Source organism: Dendrobates tinctorius, unplaced genomic scaffold (assembly GCF_039654945.1).
Source record: "Dendrobates tinctorius isolate UK_male_01 unplaced genomic scaffold, ASM3965494v1 ptg000016l, whole genome shotgun sequence".
NCBI classification, from domain to species: domain Eukaryota; kingdom Metazoa; phylum Chordata; class Amphibia; order Anura; family Dendrobatidae; genus Dendrobates; species Dendrobates tinctorius.
Window position 1 is genome coordinate 79,518,400 of NW_027361684.1, and position 23,121 is coordinate 79,541,520.

General features: G+C 43.6%; 1 protein-coding gene across 3 annotated transcripts in view; it reads left to right on the top strand.

Moving 5' to 3' along the window:
* Positions 1–3,592: 3,592 nt before the first annotated feature.
* TBL1X (transducin beta like 1 X-linked) overlaps positions 3,593–23,121 on the top strand; it is a 489,223-nt gene continuing 469,694 nt past the window's right edge. The window contains exons 1-2 of one of the 3 annotated variants that reach the window (XM_073565980.1): positions 3,593–4,005; positions 5,074–5,209. The gene's annotated coding sequence lies outside the window, so the exon portion shown is untranslated. Of the gene's footprint in view, positions 4,006–4,615; positions 5,210–23,121 lie in introns of those variants that run through there. The other 2 variants (XM_073565981.1, XM_073565979.1) reach the window with 2 other exon arrangements.

The window sequence follows — 23,121 nt, forward strand, 5'->3', positions numbered from 1 at the left end:
TTGTAATCAGCCTGCCCCTGCTGGGGCTATGCTGAATTTCCACTCCTATTTATCAGTATTTACCAATCTGCTTTTTGTCCCTTATTAGATTGGCCTCTTTTTGCTCTGTCTCAGAATATTTCAGAGTGTTGATATAGGTGTAGAAGTCTAGTGACTTCAGGGTTAATTTTGCTATCAGAAGTGTTGGACAATATTTTTGTAGGTTTTTTTGGCAGATTGCAGACAGTGTCTTTCCTTTCCTGTCCTTTTTAGTTAGCCGGGCCCCATCGTTTGCTCAGCCTATTTTCCTGCCTTTGTATGTATTTTCATCTTGTTTCTCTGTCAATACATGTGGGGGGCTGTCTTTCCTTTGGGGTCTGCTCTGGGGCAGTTAGTTTTCCTCTTTTCCTGCTTTAGGCTTATGTAGCTCTCCGGTTGTGACGAGGCGTCTAGGACCATCGTAAGAACGCTCCACGACTGCTGCTAGTTTGCGGTTAAGATCAGGGATCTGCAATCTGCATAGTTACCAACTTCTCTGGTTTTCTGAGACTTAGCTTGTTGTCTTTTTTTCCCTCCTCGGTGACCCATTCATAACAAGAACCCTATTGTAAAAGACTATGTGAGTGTGTGAAGGACGTGTGATGAGGTCATAGTCATGTGACCCGGTGGGCATGGCTATGGACCATATAATGTGGCCAGTGTTGGTCACATGAGGTGTATGCAGGGACCTGGCTGGTCCAGAGCAGAAGGTCCCGCTAGGAGAGTTGTCTCCTGGCACACAGCAAGAGAAGTGGCTGTGTGGAATGGATGCCAGCATCTGGGAGTTCCAAGAGGAAGGAAAGGAATGTCTGCAGTGAGCTGTAACTTCCATGAGGTAAACCCTGAGAGGGGTGAGGAATCTGTGAGGCTGAAGAGCCTGAATACTGGACATTGAGACCCTGTGTGACCATAGGCTTAACAGAGGACAGCTCTGTACTAGACGCTATGCTGATGATATGAGCTGTATGTTGTTGGTCACGGTTTATGCTGCATAATAAACCGCAGGGACTGATATAGCTTTATGAGAACCTGTGCCAGACATAATTATTCGCTGCCAAGCGAGTGTTCCCCAACCCTGAATGACAGCGCTACCTCACAAGGTGTTTTCTGGGGGCTATTGTGACTAATGTTCTATGTCTATTGGTACACTGTCTTTAGAGCATGTAAATCAAAAATCCACATTATACTAAAATAATTATTTTATCTTAAATGGGAAAATAGAGATAAGCTGCTGGTAAACAGTTACGATTGTGGCTTATCTCTTGTTACACCAACGGCTCTAAAGTTCAAATCAAACTTGTCTGAATATCTTTTCCCCTGACATTTGCTATTGGGGATGATTTCAATAGGATTCATTGACATTAAAGGTTTTCTGTCAACACAAAATGACCATTGAAACCAAGCACAGATGTTCAGTGCACATTTGGTGTGAACAAACAGTTCACTGTACTTTTCAACATACATATTTTGCATCTACCTCTGCCCTTCTCTCTCTTTTGTAAAGAGATTGTACATTTGTTCATAGCAAAGCTTTTTCCACTTCTTTCCTTGGATGGTAAATGACATCTGTGTCTGTTAGAAGCATCGTAGAAGCAACATGGGTTAACTTACATATCAACTGTCCATCCAACGTAGTGGCTGAAGAGAGTGAAGAAGAGAGCGCGCCCATCCTTCCTGCAGGCCATGAATTATATACGTCTCATAGAGCATGTGTTATCTCTATATGGGGTTGACATTTACCATGAGCTAAATACAGAAATAACCTGTCAGCTAAAAGCAATGTGTTCGGTCCAGAATAATAAGAATATAAGTCCATAATATTCAATCATTCATATTTAACATAGAGTCAAAGGAAGAGGAAGAGGAGGGCCATGATAGATGCAAAACAGGTAGATGGGAAGGTGCATCGAATTGTTTGGCCAAGCCAAGGGTGGCTATAGTTGGTTAGAGCAGTCATTTTTTGTTGACAAACTCCCTATAATATAATATTAGATCTCATCATGTAATTTACTGTCATTGATCAAAGCCAAGTACCTTTTGAATGTTAGGTCACATAGATTCAGTATCATATTTACACATTTATTTGCCAAAAACAATCTTAGGCTATGAGCACACGCTGCGGATTGGTCTACGGATTTGTATCTGCGGAACCGCAGGTAAAACCACAGGTAAAATGACCTGCGGTTTTACCTGCGGATTGGCCTGCGGTTTTCCCCTGGAGTTTATCACCACTACAATGGAGGAGATGGTAAACCGCAGCAGAATCCGCAGAAAAGAAGTGACGTCATTTCTTTCTGCGGATTCAAAACCGCAGCTTTTCCGCAGTTAAAAATCCGCAGCAGGTGCACAGCAGATTGTAAATCACATAGGATAACATTCTACTGGATACTGTCTGCAGAACTGCTGCAGATCCGCAGCGGCCAAAACCACAGCGGATCCGCAGCAAAAACCGCAGCGTGTGCACATAGCCTTAGGGTATGTGCACATGTTGCGGATTCGTGTGCGTTTTACCTGCGGATTTCCTGCAGATTTCATGCGGATTTCACCTGTGTTTTTACACCTGCGGATTCCTATAATGGAATAGGCGCAAAAACGCTGCGGAATCCGCACAAAGAATTGACATGCTGCGGAAAATAAACCGCTGTGCTTCCGTGTGCATTTTTCCGCAGCATATGCACAGCGGTTTTTGTTTTCCATAGGATAACATGGTACTGTACATCACTTGGAAAACTGCTGTGGATCCGCAGGGCCAAATCCGCTGTGAATCTGCACACGAATCCGCAACGTGTACACATACCCTTAAGGTGGGTGTCATCCTGTTGCTTGTAAACCTCATTTCGGGGGGTCAGTGATGCAACATCTGGGCTGAAGACTTTTTGCTGCTACCAAAGAGCATTCTGCAAGTGGCTTGATGGTTACCACAAATGAAACACTTATACCTCTAAGCAGTAGGGGACTGGCGAGCCAGGGGCCCATCGGGAACCAACTTCAGAGCCCCACTTTTTAGCTACATGAAATGTGACATTCTCCTGAATATAAAATTTATATAATAATAGGTAGATTGTTACATGAATTAGATGCCGCCTCTGTCTGCACATAGTGATTCATGCATATGGTGCCAAGTTCTGCTCATATAAGAGGGTGGGGGCCCACCAGAGGATTCTCCTGTTCTCCTGTCGGTCAGTCCAAGCCTATATCTAAGCCATAATAATACCTCCACACCTATCGGTAGGCCCTACTACTTCTTTTCATCGCCATTTGTCAGATAAACCATCCTCCCTTTCACACACTCAGCATGAAAACATGGGAGCTTTTTTGTGTCACCAGACCTTTACAACCCTTGTCTCTATATTTTCATCTCTGTTATTTATGTTGTTGTAGCATAAATGTAACTTTATGAATCCAGTGTCTAATCTAAGGAAATAACCTTGATGCGCGATGTAGAACACAATCTAAAACCTAAAGCTTTTACAGCGGAAAATAGAAATCCAACCGCCTTTAACTGCAGAATTAAAATCACAAAGCTCAGGCTTCTATTCCTGTTTTCATGCGCCTCTATTAGACGTTGCGTGGTAGTGGAGGAATGTGTCACAGTAATGCAGAGAGCTGTAATGATGTCAACTTGTTATTTACTTTCCAAATCTGAATGACTGAGCAAGGCGAAAGGAGAATCAATCAACCACAATGTGACCCTACAGGCGGAAAAAACAGCACTCCCACCAGCAAGCCATGGGGGAAGGGAAGCACATGTAATCAGGGCAATGTTGCATCATGTACTTATGCTTGCTTTGTAAGCCTTTCTAGTCTTTTTTTTTATTTGTTTTCTCCTTCCACAGTAATGTGTAAGGATCAAAGAAAATACGTCCTAACCCGTTAAGCACCAGACCAGGGCGGTACAAAAATCTGAAACTAAGATTTTTTTTGGGGGGTCATTGATTCATATTTTTAGTGTAATCCATTCTGCTGAATCACAATTATGGAGATACTGTAAGTCCACCAATTTTCCTATTTGTGTATCTAAAAAAAAAAAGAAAAAGAAATTAATGTCACCAGGGTCACCGTGTGTTTTCATGCCGTCACGGTACCTTTTATTATGCTGCATGGATATGTTTTTTAGATATATAAGTTAACTGTTGTGTATCTTATACTTATGTTTTGAATGTTTCTACTATGCTGCTTTTTGTAATATAGGTTACATTAATAACTACTACACTCTAGATACCTATATGTACCGTACACGCCTACAACGACGTCTAATATGTAAGTGTATTTTGAGATTTATACGCAGACCTTCATATCAGAGCACAATAATGCACACGCTAACAGATATACAGTAAGCGATAAACACAGTCTTACTTACAGATCTATTGGGTAGGCATATTTCCCTTCCCCCATCGAAGCCGATTGAAATCACATTGCTCCAGGACTGTATCTCTCGCCTTTTTATTGGGGATCGGTGATATTAGAATTGATCGCAGACCTTTTCTTTTATAGCTAGACCTTTGTTTTACCCTTGTTTAATGTAAACATGAGGTCTACACAAAGGCAGATATCTCAATCATGATCATGTGTATGGGTAAAAGAAGGAAATATTTATGAATTTGCTTGTTATTTTATCACTAGTTCAGGTCAATTGGTGTTTTTTTTCCTCGGAGGTCATTCGCTCAGTGTCTCAGTTTCTGTATGTGTGTGTGGATCTTTTTTTTTCCCCTGCCAGTCTCTCTCTCCCTCTCTCCTCTCTCTCTTCCCCCCCTCTTCTAGCTGCTGCTGCTGTGTCTGTGGGAGCTTCACTCACACACAAACACAGACTAACTAACTCTGCTAATGAACTAGTTAGCCCTGGATTCTCATAGCCACAGCAAGAAAATAAATAGCCCAACCAGCACATGACCAGACACAACAGTCCTAATAAAAACAAAACTTTCCACCGTCTTTGGAGACTTTTGGAGGATTTTTCAAAATTATTTTCTTAGGAGGTTTTTTATTTTTATTTTTTAACTCTTGTGGATTTACGAGAACTACAGTGGTTGATATTTTGGTATGTGACCCCCCCAGGATCTACACAAGAAGAGTTATCATGCAGAGTTTATAGGAAGTCAATGGACTAGGAGTGCTGTTCCAGCAAGAAGTTGATCCAGCCTGCTTTTCGGAACTACACAGCTGTCTCTTTTTAGACTACATTTAGTGTGAGGTAAGTGAGATTACCCATTCATTTCTGTCGAATTTATACCCCCCTTCCCCTCCCCCAACTTCAATAACCAGAGCTCGATTTCCTCCTACGGTATCGGCTTGTGTTGTAATAATAATATCCTTTATATACAACATATATAGCGCCAACATATTCCGCAGGGCTTTCTGATGACTTTAGTCGGTACACATGCTTCAACCTGTAGATATTTCCTGTAACAAACTGAAAATAACTCCTAAGACATAGTAATGTTTGGTCCTGTAATGTGATAATTCCACTGTGCTTCATAATTTGTATTTTATGTATCTAAAGAAGTGATGGGGGATGGGTTATGCTGAGTATGGTAGTGCACTAGCTTATTCCTCCCATATTTATTTTCATATGGAGGGTAAAAAAAAACTGTAAAAATGCCAGGTATTCACATTGCAGATGGTATGTGTATATTTGGAGTTTCCTCAAGCACCATGAGTGGGGGGAGGGGAATCCCATTCATGGGCTGTGTGTTAGACAGCATTTGATCCCTTACGTCAAATGTCAGAATGTTCTACAATGGTCTTTTTTTTTTCTTAGTTCTGTTGCCTATAGAGTTGTTTTGGTTCTATGTCCCGGAAGTACCACCCTTGAATCAACCCTTGTAACCAAATTTGTAGTGCAAATTGGTAGATCACATGTTGTTTATCTTGCAAAAGAAAAGTAAACTTGCTGCATACTTTATTGTTTGTTTTTAGATTTTTTTTGTCATGGTTTTTTTTTATAGATTCGGATAGTTTCTTAGATTGTTTTCTACAACATATTGCTTTAACACTGTTTTACAGGTTTGCTCATTGACCCCTCTGCAAAAAGTCTAAAACCTATACCTCATACCTGTAAACAAAAATGATTCCTTTTTGTGATATATTAGTTCCATTAAAGGTTATGGATCTGTTTGTCGTAAACACTGTGGCATAGCTACTAGAGGAGCTCACGGAGGGTGTGTGTCATAATATTTTTACTGTCAATTAGTGAAAGGTTACACTGGAAATAGATCACCGCCAAATTTATTGGCAGGAATACTGACACCTTAGAAACAGATGTGACAAAAGCAATACTTTCTTAAAGGTGACATGATTGAAAATGATTCTCTAAATTATTAGCAACCAAAAACCCAACATGGAATGATAATTTGTTATGATTGCAGCTCAAATATACTAGCTCATGGATCACACTACGCAACCCCATTGACAACGATTTGACACTATAATCTTCACATTGCAGTGTGTCATGGGTCGGTGAATGTGGTAGTATGACTGGTGGAGGTAGCTGGAAAAGGGTGGCCAGAAAACCCCATCAATACCAGGAGGTCCAGAACAAGAGCAGGAATGTAATTATTATGGGATGGTAACAATACAGGTCAAGGTCAAAACTAGGAAATCCAGAACAGTAGGAGAAATTTCAGGCAGGTGGAAAGGTCAGAATACAGGCCGAGGTCATATCAGCAGGGAACTACAAGCAGTATAAAGGTCGACAGCATCTGTGGGCCTACAAGAACTATAACTAGCAATAGGGAACAGGCATTTTCAATCATAAAAAGCCAAAAGCCCCAACCAAGGTCAATAGCAAGACTAAAGTTACTCATCAAGCTCCTGGCCAGGATAGTTTAAGTCACAAGTCTTAAGGCCCCGTCACACTAAGCGATCTCGGTAGCGAGATCGCTGCTGAGTCACAACTTTTGTGACGTAACAGCGATCTCACCAGCGAGATCACTGTGTGTGACAGCGATCAGCGAGCGGCCCCCCTGCCGGTATTGCTGATCGCTGGAAGAAATCTCTGGACATTTCTTTGGTCGCTGGTCTCCCGCTGACCAGCACGCATCGCTGTGTGTGACAGGCGGGAGACCAGCGATCAGGTGTAAAAAATAATAAAAAAAATAAAAAATATAGTTATTCTCACCTTCCGACGTCCCGTTCAGCCATCCGGCCTCTCTCCACGCTCCGGTCCCAGTGATCCTTTGCACGAATGACCGCGAGACTTTGTTATCCCACGAGACTGTGACATCTCGCGGTCATTCGTACAAAGGATCACTGGGACCGGAGCGTGAAGAGAGGCAGGATGGCTGAACGGGACATCGGAAGGTGAGAATAACTATATTTTTTATTTTGATTCTATTTTTTACAGGATGGCCAGCGATGCCGGGCGCTCGGCATCGCTGTGCTGATCGCTGGTGAAGCTGTCTGTTTGACAGCTCACCAGCGATCACATAGCGACTTACTAACGATCCTGACACCTTGATATCGGTGTCGGGATCGCTGGTAAGTCGCTTAGTGTGACGGGGCCTTTAGGATCACACAAAACCACTGTGCTGTCACTTCATGTCATCTACAATAAGTGCGCAACATGACTCAGCGATGGCAACAGGAACAAAGGTGGCAGGTACTGACATAGAGTATCTATAGCCCTATAATGTTGAGATTAATATATACTTCTCTTTGTAAGCTGTACACACACTGCACACACATAGTCAACATGTACAATCAGGTTTGACTCCTGTGCAGTGCCACTAAAGTTACCTCACAAAACTTGTCATGTAATTTTTTTTAATTGTTGTACAATTACAACTACAACCAACTACATAGCCAAGTTTCACGTGACTTAAGGGGGTTTTACACTAAGCAATATCGCTAGCAATATCGCTAAAACGTCACCGGTTTTGTGACGTTATAGCGATATTGCTAGTGATATCGCTATGTGTGATACTTACCAGCGACCGGCTCCCCCGCTGTCCATCGCTGATCGCGCGAGAATGTCCGGCTCCATTTCTCGTCGGGCGCTTCCTGCTGAGACTTCCTGCTGTGACGTCCAGCGACGCGTGGAGGCGGGCGGGAGGACGTCAGGATCGCTGTGTGTGAAAGGTGAGTATCGTGCGCTGCGTCGCTGCTGCATCGCTGTGAGATCTTTCTGGATGAAAGCTCACTAGCGATCATTTAGCGATGCACCAGCGATCCTGACCGGGTCGGATCGCTGGTTGGATCGCTGGTGCATCGCTAAATGTAAAAGGGCCTTAACATTGAGGTCTAATGGGACTACATCAAGGGCAACTAGAGACTTGCAAATGAAAAGTCAACATTGATCATCTGTGAGAGATGGGAGGTCCATGTTAGCCAATCCATCTGACATCAGTGGGTTTGGCCATCTCTAATCTAATATGTATGAGGGGTTTACCCAAGAATTTACTGTGACTATAGTGTTGTTGCTTTTCTTTCACTCTTATTTGTATTACTTGGTTTTTATATAAGACACAAATGACCTTAAAATATGTAAACTCCTCCTTGAAGAGGCAGCAGATGTGACTGTACATTGAATTCAATATTAGAGTCTATAAAATGAACCAAAATAGTGCATGGGTACAATTTTTTTTCACGCAGACCATTGGTCCATATGCACTGTCACATGGGCTATAATAGGTGTTTGTGCGGTTCAGGGTGCACACAAACAGCACACAACTCAATTATACATTCGTCTGAATGAGACATTATGGAAATTGTCAAGCACAGATTGGAGTCCAAAGGATGAGACATCCATTTACTTTTATGGTATATCATGTGTTATGTAAAAAATGTCTGCGATTACGAAACCCTTTTTATGGTTATTGTTATGCTGAAGGGATATTATTATTATACATTTTTATAGCGCCATTTATTCCATGGCGCTTTACATGTGAAAAGAGGCAAATATAGACAAGTACAATAAACATGAGCAATACAAGACACACATAAGTACAGAAGGAGAGAGGACCCTGCCCACGAGGGCTCACAGTCTACAGGGGATGGGTGAGGATACACTAGAGAGGGTAGAGCTGGTAGTGCGTTGGTTCAGTAGACTGAGGATCACTGCAGGTTATAGGCTTGTCGGAAGAGGTGGGTCTCCACGTTCTTTTTGAAGGTTTCCATGGTAGTTGAGAGTCTGATGTGTTGGGGTAGAGATTTCCAGAGTATGTTGGAAGCACGGGAGATATCTTGTATGGGATGAAGGGATGAGAGGAGAGTAGAGAAGGAGATCTTGAGAGGATCGAAGGTTGCGTGTGGGTAAGTACTGGGAGACCATGTCGCTGATGTATGGAGGAGACAGGTTGTTTATGGCTTTGTATGTCATAGATAGGGTTTTGAACTGGAGCCTCTGGATGATAGGAAGCCAATGAAGGGCTTGGCTTAGGGGAGAGGCTGGGGAATAACGGGGAGACAGGTGGATTAGTCGGGCAGCAGAATGTAGGACGGATTGGAGTGGTACAAGAGTGCTAGAGGGGAGGCCAGAGAGTAGGAGGTTGCAGTAGTCAAGGCGGGAGATGATAAGGGCATGCACTAGTGTTTTTGTGGTGTCATGGTCAAGGAATGCACGTATCCGAGAAATATTTTTGAGCTTGAGACGGCAGGAGGAGGCAAGGGCTTGGATATATGGCTTGAAAGAGAGGGCAGAGTCGAGGATCACCCCGAGGCACCGAGCATGCAGGACTGGGGAAAGTGAGCAGCCATCATATATTGAATATATGATTGGTAGAAACTGCTTTGTTTGATTATACATAGTTAGTCATTTAGCTGTTTTCCACTTTGACTAAACATTATGATTGTAGTAATTAGTCAATTAATTTTGCTGTAGGTCAAAAAACATTAACATAAATTAATTTTACGACTGGAAGAATTTAATTTTGCCATGGACTTTGACCTGTGGCTTAGGCATCATCATGTTTTGTCTGATGAAACAGTTGTAAAAAGGTTGAGAAGCTGAAGTTTAAGCTGTTCCTAATCCTATTAATTCTTTGCTTGGATGTAGTTTAGGAACCTTAAAGGTGATGTATGGTCATCCATAGACAGCACAAACAAAACAAGAGACTATTCTGGTGACTATTAGTAAGCGCATTACAATGCTGCTTCCCACTGTCTTGTTTAGAAAAGGTCAGTTGAAAGGATTATACTTATGTTGACATAGCAAGGTGATGATTGGAGTGAGAATGTCTTAATTTTCTTTTAACAAATATAATTCTGAACTTCATTTATTTTAACAGTGTTATTTTTGAGATTCTTATTAATTTTTAAAGCACCATTGATTCCATGGCGCTGTACAATGAGGAAAGGGTTTACATACAAAATATATATCTGTATAAAATACAATAAACTAACAGTGATAGACTGGTACAGAGGGGAGAGGACCTTTCTTATGGGGACCTTGCCCTGGTGTAACTGGAGTGGTGGTGGAACCACTGTGAGGTGGTCCATGGAGAGCTTTGAGAGTCATAACTAGTTTAACACCTGAAACTTTGCTAGAGCCCCTGATGGTAGTGATAGACTTGGCTCCTGATGGACACCAGGTGCTATACCAGGACAGACCTCGGACACTTGGCAGCTGACTCACAAGAGTCAGGAAGCTGGAATGGCCTAGAAGGGAAAGTTCAGATGGTACAGGCAGGCATGGCAGTAACACAGAAGAGGCAGGTGCTGGCAGGGATGGCTAGCAGGCAGGCTCTGGTAGGTGCAAACAGTAACAGCTGGTAAACAGGCAGGCACTGGCAGGTGCAGGCAGGAACAGCTGATACACAGGCAGGCACTGACAGGTGCAGGAAGGTATGGCAAGTATGGCTGGTATACAGGTGGGCATGGCAGGTGCAGGCAGGTATTGCTGGTATACAATTGAGCATGGCAAGTGCAGGCAAATAGTTCTGGTATACAGGTAGACATCGCAAGTTCAGGCAGGTATGGCTGGTATATTGGCATGCACAGGCTGGCACAAGTAGGGACAGGCAGGTCCTGGAAGATAAATTGGAACAGGGGACCTGAGAACCAGCACGCATGCAGACAAGCAGAGTATACATGTGGAGGTGCCTTAAATAATAAGTGTCTCCTTGCCATTGGCTGAGGACAAATTAGAATGGTGTTTTGTCCCTTCAGGAAGGATGGAGCACATGCACGCACCCTAAGCACAGTGCCCGGGGATCTGCGAGCTATGTGCAAACCCCGGGCAGCAGCAGGAGAAGGAGGAAGTGCAGGACAGGGGCCGCCGTGGCAGTGAGTGAGTCGGCATTCTTGGTAGGGGATGAGGGAAGCTTCCAAGGACCCACAAGCTACACCTTACTAAAGGCCCCATTACATTTAGCGATGCACCAGCGATCCCGACCATGATATGACCCAGTCAGGATCGCTGGTGCATCGCTAAATGGTCGCTAGTGAGCTGCCAAACAGGCAGATCTCACTAGCGATGCAGCAGCAGTCGGCGGTCGTACTAACCTGTCAGACGCGGCGAGGGTGACCGTCTTCTGCCTGCGTCCATGGCTCGCTTGTCAGCGCCAGCAGGAAGCCGACAACGAGAAATGGACCAGGCCGATCTCGCGTGATCAGCGATAGCCAGCGGGGGAGCCGGTCGGAGGTGAGTATCACATGTAGCGATATCGCTAGTGATATCGCTGCTGCGTCACAAAATCGGTGACGCTTTAGCGATATCGCTATGTGTAAAGGGACCTTTACAGTCTACAGGTTAATGGGGAAGTAGACAGTAGGTTAGGGGGGGTTGCAGCAGCTCCGATTATTGACAACCTTATTGGCCACTGTTACAAGTTTAACCTGTATCCATTGGGAAATTAGAAGCCAATGAAGAGATTTGCAAAGCTGAGAGGTAGAGGAGTAATGAATGGAGAGAAGGATTAATATGCTAGCAGAGTTAAAGATGGACTGGAGGTATAAGAGTTTTAGCTGAAAGGCAAATATTTCAGTAATTGAGTCATGAGATGTGGAGGGCATTCACTAACATTTTAGTAGATTTAGGGTTGAGGAATGGAACAATTCTGTTAATATTTGTGAGTTGGAGGTGGCAGGACACCCGGTGGTAAGGGCTTAGAAGTGTGGGTTGAAAGACTAAGCAAGGTCAAGGGTTACTCTCAGGCAGTGAACTTGTGGTACAGGGGAAAGTGAGATGTAATTTATAGTGATAGAAAGGTCTGGTAGGGTAGTTAAGAGAGATGCAGGAAGTTGGTTAAGGATGAGCAAACATGAACGATAAAGTTCGGGGTCTGTACCAAACACTTAGTGTCCGTGCACTGACTACAAACATGGACTTCTCCAAGAAGTCCGTGTTACTGTTCGGGTTTGCCAGCCCAAACATCGGGTGTTTCCCATGCTATCATGTCTGTGACAATGGTAGAAACACCATATCTGATCTATGATAAGCTCATTACCACAGGTAAGGCCCCGTCACACATAGCGATCTCGCTAGCGAGATCGCTGTTGAGTCACAAGTTTTGTGATGCAACAGCGATCTCACCAGCGAGATCGCTGTGTGTGACACTTACCAGTGACCGGCCCCCCTGCTGGTTATTGCTGATCGTCCTGGAATAGCCAGGACATTTTTTTGATCGCTGGTCTCCCACTCGCCAGCATGCATCGCTGCGTGTGACAGGCGGGAGACCAGCGATCAGCGCGCTGGTAACTAAGGTAAACGCAGGGTTTCTATGCACCAGGCGGTGCTTTGAAACCCGATGTGTACCTTAGTTACTAGTGTGCTGATGCAGGGAGCTGGTAACCAAGGTACACAGCGGGTTTCTAAGTGATGCAAGCCCCTTAGAAATCTGATGTGTACCTTAGTTACCAGCTCCCTGCATCAGCGCGCTGGTAACTAAAGTACACGGCGACACCGCGCGCTCGGTGTCACTGGTGCTGATCGCAGGTGAAGCTGTCTGTTTGACAGCTCACCAGCGATCATGTAGCGACTCAGCAGCGATCCTGACAAGTTGATATCATTGTCGGGATTGCTGGTGAGTCGCTATGTGTGACAGGGCCCTAAGAGTGCAGCGGTTACCACACTGTCACATAGATGACAGCGTGAGCCAGCAGCTCTGACAGGCGGTAAAAATGTTACCGCTGGTCACACACTTTGGCAGATGAAAGAACTGCTCTCATTATCCTACCCCTGCTTTCGCTCATATTAGCTAGAGCAGGTTGTTCGATGATAGGAGAATTCAATAGCTGGCGCCTGTGCAATAAATACATTAAATGACATCACGCCAGCCTTTCTAGAAAACACCGGCGATTGTCTAAACGCTGTGTTTAACATCATGTCCTCACTATATGTGAAACTGAACCTGTCAAAGACTGAACTCCTTGTGTTTCCTCCCTCTACTAATGTACCTATACCCGACATTGCCATTTCTGTGTGTGGTTCCACTATTACTCCCAAGCAACATGCCCGCTGTCTTGGGGTCATACTTGATTCCGAGATTTCTTTTGCCTCCCACATTCGATCACTGGCTCGCTCTTGTCATCTGCACCTCAAAAACATTTCTAGAATTCGACCTTTTCTTACTTTTGACTCTGCAAAAACTCTTACTGTTTCTCTTATTCATTCTCGTCTCGACTATTGTAACTCTCTTCTAATCGGTCTCCCTCTTACCAAACTCTCCCCTCTCCAATCTGTCTTAAATGCTGCAGCCAGGATCATATTCCTCACCAATCGTTACACAGATGCCTCTACCTTGTGCCAGTCACTACACTGGCTACCCATCCACTCCAGAATTCAGTATAAACTTATTACGCTCACCCACAAAGCCCTCCATGGCTCTTCACCACCCTACATCTCCTCCCTTGTTTCTGTATACCACCCTACCCGCGCCCTCCTTTCTGCTGATGACCTGAGGTTAGCATCCTCAATAATCAGAACCTCCCACTTCCGTCTCCAAGACTTTACACGTGCTGCGTCAATTCTTTGGAATGCACTTCCCAGGTCAATACGATTAGTCCCCAATCCCCACAGTTTTAAGCATGCCCTGAAAACGCATTTATTCAGACTGGCCTATCGCCTCAACACATTAACCTAATCTATCCCTCTGTGGCACAGCCAAAAGTTTTACCATAACCAGGTTCCCCGCATCATGTTCTCAATTTCTTTATGCATCCATTAGCCCTCTGTGTCTGTAGTGTTACACACTTAACATTATGGCTGGTCCATACAATCAGGGCAACTGTTACCACCCACCTTTCGTGTCTACCTCTTTCCTCATAGACTGTAAGGTTGCGAGCAGGGCCCTCATTCCTCTTGGTATTTGTTATAATCTATGTGATTATTGTTATGCTGTAATGTCTTTTGTCTGTACAAATCCCCTCTGAAATGTAAAGTGCTGCGGAATATGTCGGCACTATAGAAATAAAATTTATTGTTAAATTTATTATTAAATAAATGACGTGTGGACCCTCATTTTTTACATCCAGAAGCGCAGGCAAAATCGACAGCTGCAGGCTGCAGTTCCTAGCTGTCAGCTTAATCATCGCTGGTTATCAAGAATAGAGGGGTCCCACGCCATTTCCTTTAAATGATTTAAATAGTTAATTTATAAAAACAGAGCAAGATCCCCTGCCCCATTTTTGACAAACAGTCAAGCTAAAGCAGACAGATGAGGGCTGGTATTCTCAGACTGGGAAGGGGCCTCCCCACCCTAAAAATAGTAGCCTGCAGCCACTCCAGAAAAGATGGCTCTATTAGATGCATCAATTCTGATGCTTTGCCAGGCTCTTTCCATTTGCCCTTGTGCAGTTGGCAAGTAAGGTAATAGGTGTGGGGTTAAGTTATTTTATGCCTATAAGACGACCCCATTACTAACCACATAGTTAGATTGTAAAAAAAACAGCCAGAATAAAGTCCTTTAATTGAATAAAGACACTAACTCCTTTATTTCAAATATATTAAAAGCAAAGTTATACTCACCTTTATGCCTAATCCATTGATGCCCATATCGCTTGTAAAAGGCAAAAAGTAATAAAACACCATGTTACTCACATGTCCAATGAGAAGATAATCCATCAATGCCCATGTTACCTGTAAAAGACAAAAAATAATAAGAAACTATATTCTCACCTGTCCGATGAGAAAACATTCCACTGAAGTCCATGTGCCCTGTAAAAAAAAACCAAAAAGTAATAAACCACCATATTCCTTACTTGTATGACAAAAAGATAAACCCTATCTGTCCCACAGTGATCCAGATGATTTGGATAGTGGTCACATCAGTGATGGGACCACTATCCACGTCAGCAGGCTCACACTGAGACAGGAGTGTGAGAACACTCCCACAGTGTGTAGCAATGATGTGGCAGGAAAGTGCAATGTGTGCATGCCATTTGAGGAGTTTGGAGATGAATGGGAGTAGTGATATGGAGAGAAAGCTGGACAGAGAGGTTAGATCAAGGGATGGCTTCTTCAAGATAGGTGTGATTGTTGCATATTTGAAAGCAGAGTGGAGTACACTAAAGGTTAATGAGAGGTTGGAATAATGGGTTTGGGTTTTGATAAGCAGGGTTGTGAGGTTGGGGAGGAGATTGGATAGGGTCAAGTTAAAAAGTGGTGAGGTTTGATTTGGAGAGAAAATGAGTACACTTTTCTTCAGTGATAGAGGGGAAGTAGAGAGGAAGATGGTTATTGAGGAAGGGCATTGATATGTCATATGAAGAGTTTGTGGTACTTCAACAGTAAAGACTTCTGATTTAGTTGATCTTGTTTTTGAAATGTGTGGCAAAGTCTTCTGCAGAAACAAGGGAGGTTGTAGAGGATAAAGGTAGATGGAGGAAGGAGTCAACAGTGTTGAATAACAATTTGGGGTTATGGTGTAGGGTTCGTGGGCCGAGCTGGGGGGTGATCCTTTTCTCACCGCGCAGAGATGTAACAGAGACAATGGAGGCAGATGTTGGGTACAACAAGTCCAAGTTTATTCAGCCGCAGTCCGCCTGACGGCCACAGAAGTACACCGCACTTCATTTTGCTTCACGGCCCTCCGTTCCTCAGGCCCGCTATGCACACCGCACTGTTACAGCAGGGACGTATTAATATGTACCGTCCCTTTACACTTGTGATGCACTGACAGCTCAGACACTGTGGCTGCCGTAGGCCTGAACACCAACAGTACTTTCATTGGTCAAATGTCGTCCTTAACACGGTATGCGTACTCTCTTGGCCTCGTCTCTGTTGCGGTATTCCTGTCAGGATGACCCCCCTGACGTTCTCTCTCCTCAGTCCCCCTGGTCTGGTTCTCCTCAGAGAGCATGAACTGTCGTTGTCCTCCTGTCACCTGGGGACTGGAATCTTCTGGAACCCTCCCTCAGTATTTATACTACTCCCGGTTCCCTGTAACTCCGCCCCCCATGACCAACAGTTTCCTAGCCCTAAGCTGCTGTCAAGTCCTTTTCCTCACACTCCCCCTTTCCACCTTGTGGTCACCCAGGGTACTGCCTATCACTTTTACTGCCCAGCTGTTATCCATCTGTTATAACTGACAAGTATGTCTGTCCGTCAGGTCACTGTCCCTACACTCTCCCTTCCTTTGTCTATTGTCATCCCCGACAATTGTCGTTCCTGCCTCCGTCGTTCTGAAGCTTACCCTACATTCTGTTGTCGGACCAGCTGTTGGGTCAAACCCACTGCCTGCGGGGGCCGAACCAACCTGGGAGCACCATGCTCCGAGCAGCCTACTGCTACTCGCCAGCGCGCACGCCACATGACAACGTCTTTCAAGTTGGGCTAGGTACACCCATATTCTTCTCTATGGCGTGTACCTTCCCCTACTCTCCCCTTCTGTCACCTTCCACTACTCGGTACACCATAATCGAGGTCTCACACCTACCAGATCATTGTCAGCGCCCGCCTGCTTTCTCCTGGGGGTGTCCGTGGTGTCAGGGTACTGACCTGCGACTACTGTACGCTTGTCCTCTTCCATTTCTTTATCTTTCTCTCGGTAACAGGTCATGGTCGGCGTCCCGGTCTCCCAGACCTCCTCCACATCTAGACCCCTTTTCGGATCGCACACTTTCCTTTGGTCTCATAGACCTTCCCTTACCCGGACCTGTTGCATTTACTTTTGCATATTACACAACAAAACAACTTTATAATAGCAATAGTACCCCTTTTTCTATTTTCTTTTCATTTACCATTTTTTTTCTTTTTAACCAACAAAACAAACAAGCAAAAAAAAATATAACAGGCTTTCTCCCCCTTCCTTTAACATTGGCACTTTTCTTTTTGCATCCCCGCTATGTCAGGCAAACCAGTTTCAACACTTATAACAAGAAAAACATTTTTCTTTTAACCTGGACGCAAACTGTCCCAATTACACCGTTATGCAGATAGCGAATTCCCAACAGTTCAAGCCACCTCCTGGTGGCTGGTAGCAAGGGACCCCACAACCATGGAGCTCCCAGGATGCAAGAAGTGTCCCTTTCTGCAAGTTAGTATAAACGAGCCGTCCTGGGGATCGTGCAGCCGCCATGCCAGCCTCTCCCCTCTCTGGAGCAGGTTCCAGACTTCCTGCTCCCTGACCCTCTTCTTCTTTATAACTCCTGCGACCCAAACAGAGGGTCCAGTACGAGCCCTGGAGTCCAGTGGGCAGGTCTTAACCGAAGATGATGGTGGGGCAGAGGCGGCTGATGATGTCAGCGGCTCAGCAGCCGCTGGGGCCGGGTGGCGGGCAGGGACAGCCGGATTTCTTGCAGATTGGGCCACAGGGCCTGACACATAGGCCACAGCCGGCTCTAATGCTGGCATAGCCGCGGCCACGGGATAGGCCGCACCCGGAGTTCCAGACGGAGCCGGAGTAGCTGCCGATTCCGGGAATGAGGTCGCTACCGGCAGGGGACATGCAGCAGCACCTTTTGTAGACAGTCTCCGCATCGGCGACACCAGAAGTGGTGCCACCGGGCATGATGAATCAGGAACGGGAACGGAGGCCCTGCTCAGTGTAAACAGTAAGGGCCTCCTCGGCCAGACTTTCGAATGCACAGGGGGCCGCGCTCTGCGGCTGAGTAGCGGGGACTTCTTGCGGAGCCGCTGGCAGAGCCAGGGGAACTCTCACCTTCCCTGACATCGCGACCTCTGTCACATCATCGTGGGCCGAGCTGGGGGGTGGTCCTTTTCTCACCACGCAGAGATGTAACAGAGACAATGGAGGCAGATGTCGGGTACAACAAGTCCAAGTTTATTCAGCCGCCGTCCGCCTGACAGCCACAGAAGTACATCGCACTTCACTTTGCTTCACGACCCTCCGTTCCTCGGGCCTGCTATGCACACCACACTGTTACATCAGGGACGTATTAATACGTACCATCCCTTTACACTTGTGACGCACTGACAGCTCCAACACTGTGGCTGCCGTAGGCCTGAGCACCAACAGTACTTTCACTGGTCAAACGTCGTCCTTAACACGGTATGCGTACTCTCTTGGCCTCGTCTCTGTTGCGGTATTCCTGTCAGGACCACCCCATGACGTTCTTTCTCCTCAGTCCCCCTGGTCTGGTTCTCCTCAGAGAGCACGAACTGTCGTAGTCCTCCTGTCACCTGACCTCCCCCTGGGGACTGGAATCTTCTGGAACCCTCCCTCAGTATTTATACTACTCCCAGTTCCCTGTAACTCCACCCCCCATGACCAACGGTTTCCTAGCCCTAAGCTGCTGTCAAGTCCTTTTCCTCACACTCCCCCTGCCTCCTTGTGGTCACCCAGGGTACTGCCTATCACTTTTACTGCCCAGCTGTTATCCATCTGTTATAACTGACAAGTACGTCAGTCCGTCAGGTCACTGTCCCTACAATGGAATAAAGTTGAAACAAATGTTGTGAAGTAGTCCAGATTAGCATAAGTGAGGGTCAACTTGAGTGTGAGAATTGCCTGTTTGAATGTGTTGAATTCTTCCTGTGAGTGCTTTTTCTTCCAGTGCTTATCTGCAACCCTGGACACTTGCCGAAGGTTTTGGTTTGTTTAGTGTCCCAGGGTTGTCTATTGATTAGTTGCCCTTTACTATGCACAAGAGGGGCAACCAAGGCAATAGCTCATGCTAGTGTGGAGTGGTATAAAATGGTGTCTGTGTCTGTGTCATGAATATGGATATGGAGCACTGTGATAGAAGAGGGCCAGAAAGTGTGTGAGTACATTGGTATAAGAGAAACAAAGTGTGTGAGCGACAAGTTCTGAGACGTTTCTGCGTGAGTGTAGTATCTGCTGGACTTGGGGGGGAGAACCATTCTTTGAAAGCAACGGAGCAATAAATAATACTATTTTGCATTTTTGATATTAACACTGGAGTATCCATAAATAATTTGAACCATGTGCTATGACAATAAATGCACTGAGAAAGAACTTAATTGATGATATCATGGAAACTGAAAAAATGACTTTGGTTTTGTAAAAACTATATTCAACCTCCAAACGAAAATCAACTTTGGGTTATATCATTCAAAAGTTTTACAGAGAATGTATTTCCCACTAAATGGTCCCTGTAAACAATGCTGATTACAGTAACCAAATCTATATTAATCTAATGGAAAACTTATAAGAAAAATGATACGAGGACCATAAAAACCAGTGTAAGGGAGTGTGACATTTTTAATAAGTGGCATGCCTCATGAGCTTAATAGTTCATCCTAGTGGAGATTCCACACAACTTCTGTTGTACATGGAGAGATTTTCTAACCCATCTGTTAGTAACTGATATGATTTTTTTTTATCTGCTGGATTTATGAACGAATTAGGAAATATAAGTTCATTAATTACAGTTCCCTATCTTTAGATCCTGACAGAAATTATTATATTTATTACAAAATATTACAAGGTCACTTTTTATCTAATCCCTAGCAAAAATAGAGGCATTTTTCTGACATATTCACATGTGGAAGATCTGCAGCTGGCTCAATTATATGATATCAAGCTTGCAGAAATCCATGTACGGTAATTGCTGCAAAAATAATTCCATAATAAGATAATAATTAATAATTCAGATGTCACAAAAATGTCTTCAACAAATCTGCATGTTAATTTACCCTAATGGTAAACTAGTGTTTAATTTTTATGTATACGGTAATTTTAGAGTAAGTTGTAAACTTCTCATATGTCAGTCGTTAGTAATAGTGCCTTAAAATGTACAACACAAGGACTTTGAAATTATAGAATGGGAAAAATAACATGGAAGATGTGCTTCCTTTTTGGGATTTTAACAGTTTCTAATAAATGGATTTTTAATACATGATCTTTTGGTTCTGGATCTTCCACGTTGTTTTTGTCATTTCTACTGTCCAGGACACCAGCTCCGAAACATTGGAGCATCAACCTATTTTTCAATATTTCCATATTGGCATTTCTTGTATGGCTTCGGTTTGTGGTACACTGATGAACTATTCATTGTTCTATTTGAAATTACAGACTGATGCTAAATAGTCAAGAGATTGTTAACATGGAACCAAAAATACTATTATTGGAGTTTAGAGCATAGCTAGGGAGCGCACAAGTAGTAGTCACATTTGCACTGTGGTTCCCAAAATCCCCACTGTCTGATGGGTAGTGGGCCCCCTAAAATATCCTGTTAAGCACTGTATTATTGCCACGTGAAATAGCATAGTAATGTCCAGTATTTTGGTGTCTATCTGAAACTTGTGCTACTTTGGATCTCAGACTTTCTAAGTAAATTCCCCTTAAACATTAGTTTGTCTGACAGCTGTCTCTCCCAACTTCTCAATATACAGGAGTACTTAGCCAGACTCTCCTGTGTTCTGTGTAACCACAGCCAGACTCCTCTTTAAGAGTCCTATCTTCCAGAGAACAAAAGGATCGGTCGTTGGAAGTCCAACATGCCAGATTCCTCTCTAGCCATCCTCAATTGTTAGTGAATAGCTGGGAGGCCCCCTACACATTAAATTACCGACCCAAATAATGCCATCATTGAGGGGTTTGGCCAACAATAGTCTATTTTTTATGGGGTCTTTGATAAGCACTGGTCATTCGGAGATTATAATATGTTGATTGAATTGACCAATTTTGATTTGCATGGCAGCAAATTTGGAAAATTCTACGTTTCTTTTGTATAACGTAAAGGAAAAGAAATATAATTGATCAAATGTCTATATTTTATTTCTTGAATGTATTAGATCAGTTACAATGGAATTCTAAGGTCTGTTGTCTACTAAAGCGCCGCATTGTTGACTTGTGTTTGTGAGACCGGCTTTGTGTTTTTCTTACAGAACTAATATAATGCTCTGCTTTGTGTGCTGGAATTGCTTTCATGTTTGTGGTTACTGCTTGTTTTCAATAAATATTGTTATACACTTACTGTAGCCACAGTCTGTATTTTGGGTCCTCTAGCATTTGTTTCCTGTGTATTTCTGTTTTCCAGTATTAATTACCAGTAGAAGAGTTGTATGTCCTTTCCAGCAAAATGCAGATTTTAAATAGAACATTTACTTGTTGTCTTTATTTTTAGAACATTTTTATATTCCCCTAGGTCAGTATAATTATAAGCCCATCATCCACAACTCTTTATAAAAGCTGGTATATTAAATAATGTATGTGAGTTTCCAACCTGAATCCTGTGCATGGTTTCTCATTTTATACATTGGAAGAGACAAAACAGTTTAATGAAGCGTTCCTTTTTTTTCCGCTACAAATGACTGAATAACTTATTTTAGATTTTAACAATATGCTCCAGGATTTGCTTGTCTGTCGGAGGCTGTGGCTAAGCAAACAGAGCAAATGCTAAAGTTTGTCACCTCTACTGACATGACTGTCTCTATAAATATTTGTACTCTTCACAAAATGACAATTCTTGATATTATTTTCTTAGGTCTCAGTGTTGTGTCTTCCCTGTGGTTTTTTTTCTCCAATAAATGGGTGTTATTAGTTAGGGTATGTCCCTGCACAGTCTGCGCTGTCAAAGCAGAATGGACAGTGTCAGGCTGTGTCATTACTAGAAACACCCAGTTGTCAATTTATTCATACATTTTTAAGAGGAATAATAGAAGACCAGCACAACACAAAGATCTAAGAAAACATGCTCCAGAATTATTGCTTCATGAGGAATACAAGTTCTTATTACAGCAGTCATGCTGAAAGGTCTTCTTTAAATTGGAGCCTTTCTTGTGGTTTTTACCCTAACTTCATGTCAGACTAAAATGTCATGGGCCCACCAGTAACTGACTCAGGGGGGCCCACTGTTTATTTGCATGCAAGTACTACATTACCCATGCAAACACGAGGAGAACATAAAAAACTCCTTGAAGATGTTGTCCTTGGTGGGATTTGAACCCAGGACCCCAACACTACAAGGCTGCAGTGCTAACCACTGAGCCACTGTGCTGCACATTTATATCCGGTAATTGTACACTGATTAATTTGTTAAATGAATGATGATATGTTGCCCATGTCTCTACATAGTGAACCAGGTGTATTGTGCCAACTATTGCTGATATAAGGGAGTATGCGGCCCATTATTTCACAGGGGACGAGTAAAGGATTCACCTATTCCCCTGTGGGCCAGTCCCAATCTGCACCAACCCTCTTTTTTGTGCAGGAAAAGGCATAATGAGCACATTAAAAATAGAAGAGAACTAGAATCGGACTGCATTTACTTTAAATGTTTGTTGGATTGCCAAATAACAAGAAGCTCTCCCAATATATGTAGACCCCTGCAGTATATGAAGCAATATGGCTTAAGTTAATGATATATGATAAAGGCATACAAGTATCGAAATGCAAACAGAAAGCATAACCTAAAACGCCATCACTAGTGATTCATAGTGCAAATGTTTCATTATATTGCAACTTGAAGACAAAGGTAACCCCTTCACGATATATGACATACATTTACATCATATCTTTCACGGCAGATGATGGCTGATTTAGTCAGTACCTTTAATGGATGTTAACCTGTTAAATGCTACTGTCTATCTGTGACAGTGGCATTTAATACTCGTCGGCAGGGTCACGGTCATTTCACGCCCCCATTGGTGCCCCCATGGTGTCAAAAGTTATGGCTCTTGGAGGAAGGTGAGGAAAAAACTAAAATGAAGAAAAATAGATAACTGCCCAGTTATGAAGGTGCTAAAATCAACCATTGTTGGACATTTTACAATTTTACATGGTTGCATGCAACTTTCTTTTC